This window comes from Triticum aestivum, chromosome 2A (assembly GCF_018294505.1).
Source record: "Triticum aestivum cultivar Chinese Spring chromosome 2A, IWGSC CS RefSeq v2.1, whole genome shotgun sequence".
In the NCBI taxonomy this organism is placed as follows: domain Eukaryota; kingdom Viridiplantae; phylum Streptophyta; class Magnoliopsida; order Poales; family Poaceae; genus Triticum; species Triticum aestivum.
Window position 1 is genome coordinate 178739988 of NC_057797.1, and position 6704 is coordinate 178746691.

Sequence of the window (6704 nt, forward strand, 5' to 3'; positions counted from 1 at the left end):
CCTGGCGAAAAACTGAGTCCTGGGGGCGCGACTGGGCCGATTTTCGCCCGCCGACGCTAAAAATTTGACTGGGAAGGGCCTGTTGGGGGTGCGGCTGGAGATGCTCTAAGAGCGTCTCCAACCATTGGCCCCCCAGGCGGCTCGTAAAATCGCCGCCTGGGGGCGAGCCGGCGCTAAAATCGGCCTGGGGGCTTTCGGGTTCCCAGCCGCCGATCACAGGGTCGTCCCTAGAAGATGTTTTTAATACTTTTTGAAAATGAATTCGGCTAAAATTCAGCAAACGGGACAAAGTTTTGCCTAAAATTTGGCGAACATGGCAGTACTTAGGTGATTTAAATAGTTTTTTACATGGGAATCTGAAAATACTTTTAAAAAAAGGCCGCAACTACAGACCGAAGAACGCGCTAAGCACGGCGAGGTCGCCGCCATCGCCGTTGTCATCGTTGTCCTTCTCCTCCTTCACGCGGCCGCCCCTGCTGGACCCTTGCCCAGGGTCACCCTGGCGGACAGGTGGCAGTGCATCCTCGTCGCTATGTCATCGAGGACGACGACACCTCCCTCGTCGCAGCACTAGCGCTCCAGCTCCGTCCGCCCCTAGTTGTGTCACGACCAGCGGGGGGATGGGCACGCCACCGGCGCTGAGTCTCCCCCCTCCCCGGCTCCGCACGCATGTTGGGAGGTGTCAGGATGTTGGCCTCGAACAGCAAGTACGCCTCCCACTCGTGCAGCGAGTGGTGGCCGAAGCCGTTGGTCGCCGCCCCATCGCCGAGGAATAGCTCGCCCATCGTCGTGACTGAGCTTGGGAAGAGAGGGGAGGAATATCGGCGACGGCTGCGCACGGGGAGAGAGGGGGGCAAAGCACGTCAGAGAGGAAGAACACGGCGGTTGTGGGCGGGTGTGGCCACAGGCGAGGGGGGCGTTGCTTTTATAGTGGTCGGGCGTCATGTGTACGCGTGGCGGGAAGGGGGGGCGTTGCCGCGCCGCCTGTGAGGAATCAATGGAAGGCTGACCGGCGACAGCCTTGGCATTGATTCCCTGCGGGAAACCGAGGCGTTGTGAGGATGACGAGGGTGAGTGTCGCTGACTCGGCGTGCCCGCTGTTCGTTCGCACCAAAATCGCTTGCCCTGGCACCCTCGAGAGCCCCCCCCCATTGTGCCGGATTCGGCCTGCGTCTGCCGGCACCAGTTTCGGCCCAAACCGGCTAAAAAGGGACTCCTGGGGGCGCGACTGGGCCGAATTTTAGGCGCCGACGCGAAAAATCGCCTAGGGGGCTATTGGGGGCGCGGCTGGAGATGCTCTAAAACCCATCCCCTTGTGTATTGGTCGATTGCCGCAGTATGTGCCGAGCCAAGTGAGAGGGGCCTAAGAAAGATGAAGTCTTGGTCGGGACCGTGGTGTGCGCCCGGTCGACATGAGAGTTCTTCGAGGTTGTGCGCGTGTGTGCGTGTTTACCTCTATGTATGTGTTTAAGACAGTCTTTGTGAGGAATAAAGCTAAGATACACGCGTTGGTGCGCCGCAGCATTCGTCACCGGAAAAAATCATGGTGTCTCCTTCCTCTATTTTTTCCCGGTGTTTGTGTCGTCGGGAGGCTGCTCGGCGTGTGACGCCGAGGAGGGTTAGTCTGCCCCAACATTAGATTCACCATCAAATATATTTTCGCATCCTATGTTTGTTACTGTATATGTTCATATTTTTATATAAACTAAGCCAAATTTTATAAACTTTTTTTGGAAAAACTTCATAAAATTTCTTTTTTCGATTGAACAAAAATGTAATAAATAAACAAGTAAAAAATCCTTAAGAAATTCATTCATTCCTTTTTGTTTATTTCTCTGTGTGGTCTTGGTAATTTTAGGTTTTCCCTTTGTGTACGCCTACCATCTGGTACTTTATATTTTTCTTTTTTTCTCGAATATGCACAAGCGTGCATAGTTTATATTAAAGAGGGAGAATGGAGAAAGAGCCCCTCCATGTTGGCGTTACAAATTATATGAACTCAACTCTACGGCTACGCCGCCCCACTCCACAGCGAAATCCTATGAGTTACATTCTCGCTCTCACCCACCCTGGCACTTCCCCAATGGACACATCGCCCTTGCGGATCCCAGCCATCTTCCATGCTCTGCTCTCAACTTCAATCCTGGCAAGTATTCGCTGTACCGAAGGTGTGCACCCATCAAACACAATAGCGTTTCGGTGCTTCCATAGCTCCCACATCACGAGGATGGCCATCGCGTGCGCGTCCCTCGTGCTCTGGCCTGCATCGTTCATGTCATGGCACCATTCAGAGAGCGATCCCCCTTGCTGGTGCCCACGTTGCCTGCCCAAGGCCAGGACCAACCACGTTCCATACCTGCCGCGCAAACACACAATCCACCAGAAGGTACCCAATTGTCTCCTCCTCTTGATCGCATAAGGGGCACACCTCCATGTGATCAAGGCATCGCCGAGCAAGACGGTCTGAGGTCCAGCACCTGTTGCGCTGAGCTAGCCAAGCGAGAAACGACACTGGAGGGGCTCACGGTTATATCATTTTCTTAGATGAGCTCCTTTATCAGTTTTTTTTATGATCACCTCCTCCTTTATTCACTCATAGCAATGGTGGCATTGTTTACAATCAAGGGAGTAACCGCATCAGGCGCAAATTCCAGCCAAGAAATCGAAGGAGAAAATCTAGCTAGCCTAGCTAGTTCATGAGCTATCTGATTACTCTCTCTATTACAATGATCAAAGGTTATATGATTAAAATCTAGAGACATAAAATAGCAGCAATTGAACCATCAAGTAATGCTACGACCACCTTCGCTCTTTTATCAGTTGGTTGTATGGAATGCATCATGCGGACGGAAATCGGTGGAAAGAAAGTCACGTGCACGCGCTAGAGGACTGACGTCCGGGCATTACAAATGTCCTATGTTGAATTATTCGATGTAAACTTTGATCACATATTGTTACTAGTGGTCAGTAGTACTAATCAAACCGTAAATTAACTAATCAGCTGTCAATCGAATCTTCAACCGCAGTTCCTTATCTACCAAGTTCCTTAGGAGCAAGGGCATTGATCAGATAGGCCACAACCTTTGATATCAAATAAATAGTGCAAGAACATCTCTTAAACAAAAGGGACATCTCTATATAGCATGACCATCTCTAGCATACCGATTCAATCAAACCAGTCCCCTTGCACTGGCAACTGGCCTTTCTTCCCTCACTTGTCAAGAGAGAGAATGATCCTCAGTGTGCTGATGAGTCCAGCTTCAGTGCCATGGAGCTCCCTAGTATGCGGTACCCTCGGCTTTGTGCTTCTATGGGAGGCTAGCCGGTTGGTAGATTTGCTATGGTGGCGCCCGTGGTGGCTTAAGCGTGCCTTGCGTGCCCAGGGTCTCTGCGGCACGTCTTACCGCTTCCTCGTCGGAGATCTCATCGACTACGGGCGGCGGGACAAGGAGGCACGATCGAGGTCAATGCCTCTGCGCTGTCACAACATAGCCCCACTCTTCCCGCCGTTCCTCCACGACCTTGTCCGGGAGCATGAAAAGACATGTATATCTTCGTTGAGTGTGTTCCCCAAGGTCACCATCAGCGACCCTGACTTAGCCAAGGAAGTGTTGTCGAACAAGTTCGGCCACTTCGAGAAGCTCAAGTTTCCGGCTCTGTCTAGGCATCTTGCCCGAGGACTAGCGGCTTACGACGGCGAGAAATGGGTCAATCATAGAAGGATCCTTAACCCCGCATTCCATCTCGAGAAGCTCAAGGTATTTGTAGTCGTTTCGTATGAAGTGTTCAAGCATTGGCTTGCGAATTAAGTAAGCATTTGTTTTCTTTCAAACTTGTATTAAGTGTGTGACTGATCCTCCAAGCGCACATCATCAAATTGAATTTGCAGCTCATGATGCCAGCCTTGTCTACATGCTGCCAAGAGCTTGTCGGTAGATGGACGTGATCCCTTGGTTCAGACGGTAGCTATGAGTTGGATGTCTTCCCGGAGCTCCAAAGACTCACTGGAGATGTCATTTCTCGCACCGCATTTGGCAGTAACTACCTTGAAGGTGCCAGGGTTTTCCAGCTGCAATCCGAGCAAGTTGAACTCATTGTGGCCAGGCTAAAGAAGATTGTGCTTCCCGGTTACTTGTAAGTCAACACCTAGTAGTACTAGTAAGTTTCAAGATTCGATTTTCCTACCAGAAGAGAACTAATGGGACAATATGCATATCTAGTATAAAACCAGCATTAATAAAGACCGTAGTACTGATTTAGAGTAACACCGGAGATCATGTTTTATCGATCTAAGGTCCTCTATTTTAAGTAATGAGAGTAAATTATTCTGTGATTTGTAAATGTGCAATATGATTGATTTAGTACCGTTGTTCAGCAGTGTGCGCTAATAATTTATTGGGGTATTAACAGGTCCTTGCCGACCAAAAACAATAGAAGGATGCATCAAATTAATAATGAAATTGAATCCATTCTACATGGTCTAATTGAAAAAAGAATGCAAGCTATGCAAGAAGGAGAAAATACCAATGATGACTTGCTCGGCTTGATGCTTGAGTCAAACATGAGGACCTCGGATGACAATGGCCAATCCATCTCAGGAATGACCATTAAAGAGGTCATGGAGGAATGCAAGTTGTTATATCTTGCTAGGACAGAAACAACATCAATACTGCTCACATGGACAATGATCGTACTAAGTATGCATCCAGAGTGGCAGGACCGTGCAAGGGAGGAGGTCATTAGCTTATTTGGAAAAAACAAACTTGAGTATGAAGGCGTTAACCGACTCAAAACAGTGAGTGGTGTTTTGTTTACTTGATTCCATTGTTACAATGGGATATAAAATTGGATATATAAATCTTGCAATTTATACATACCTACGCAAGTGACCACGATTCTTTACGAGGTACTCCGATTGTACTCGCCTGCCGGTGGGTTCATCCGAAAAATGTACAAGGAGATGAAGATTGGTGACATCACATACCCTGTTGGTGTCCTCATCGAGCTTCCTGTGTTGCAGATGAACCACGACCCACACATATGGGGAAGCGATGTTCATGAGTTCAAGCCAGAGAGGTTCGCCAACGGGATCTCTAAGGCGTCCAAGTATCCCGGTGCATTCCTACCATTCAGTTGGGGGCCACGGATTTGCATTAGCCAACAATTTGCCATGCTTGAGGGCAAGATGGCATTGTGCATGATTCTTCAATGCTTTGAGTTTGAGCTTGCGCTCATGCAGTGGATAACAGTAGAGTGATGTGTCCGACACATGGCGCACAAATCAACCTCACGGCAATTTAATCATCATGCATAGTAATATAATATATACATGTTGTTCACTATCAGTTGCCATGTACCTAAACATATAATTAGGCACTAAAATATCGACGAGTTTGTATTTCATGTGAACCAACCATTTTGTCTTTATTATTAAAGTTGAGTTGATGGTTTTCGCTGGTGTGTCACCTCCCACCCGCTCCTCCACGTGTATGCTTGCTCCTTGACACTTAACACGCACAAGGGCCTTGCCCATCAAAAATTCACACATGTGTTTTATGCCTTCATCTATGTGAAGTAAAAAGGTAAATGATGGAATGATTGCTTTCATTGATAAATTTGGGATACATATACCATGAGTACAAAGGTGGTTACAAAGGAGGCAATTGTCAAAAGTGGCAACTGGCATAGCACGGATTAACCCTTTAACTAACATGATTAATTAATTCCTAACACTCCTGCTAATCAATGCTTATCTTTATGAATATGCATCATCTTGATAAATACTCCTCCTTGTATGTGTTTGCCTTCGAGAATGTTCATCGTCATCTTCTGTTTGCTGGAAAGAAGGATCATCATCTTCATCTTGAGAAAATTTTCTTTAAAAATCCAGTGGAAATATGAGGAGAATAGTATTTGATATATTGTGAAAACTCATTTAAACCCTGTGGGAAAAATAAGGAGCAAATGATAGAACATATAATGATTATTTTCTCTTGATAACTCATGCGAGAAAACCTTTGAAAATAGAGAAAACTCATTGGTGAGTGTAAAGAACAATAAATATGTTCCGTGTATTTACTTTAAAAAATCAAGGAGGAAAATTAGGAAGTATGATATATGATCGTAGACATTGCCTTATTAAAACCATTATGAGAAACCCTAAGAGAAAAACTCATAAACGAAAAGAGCACAAAATGATATGCCATTGAAAACTCTTTAAAACCCCAGTGAGAAAAATATAAGGAGAAAGTGATATGACATATGTCAACGCTTGTATTTGTATTGTCTCATTAAAAACCTAAATAAGAAACCATCAGGGAAAAAGCATGGATGGAAAAGAGTACAATATATGCATGAGGATTGTGAACGTGTTATAATTTGGTACTTTACTCCCTACTGAAATTTGCAAATTTTAGGATTGTCTCGTACCAATTCTAGGGAAATGATTATGGAATATAGAAGTTGCTATTGACAATGTGAAATATTTGTTAGATGTTAACAATATTTTTGGGCAAATTATCTGCTCACTTTGGAATAATTCATGGGGTAAAAAAATTATGAGTAACTTTCATTCTAGTGTTGCTCTTCATATAACCCATATGTATTTCAACAATACAACTGCTATTATCTTGCTAGATAATATATTATGTGATTTTGATGAATCTTAGCCACATGATTTTGAGTGTGGTCAATCATTATGCCAA

The 6704-nt window shown here is 45.8% G+C and overlaps 1 pseudogene; it reads left to right on the forward strand.

The window, feature by feature from the left end:
* Positions 1-3230: 3230 nt before the first annotated feature.
* Positions 3231-5301, forward strand: LOC123185104 (cytochrome P450 72A15-like; annotated as a pseudogene).
* The last annotated feature ends 1403 nt before the right edge of the window (positions 5302-6704 follow it).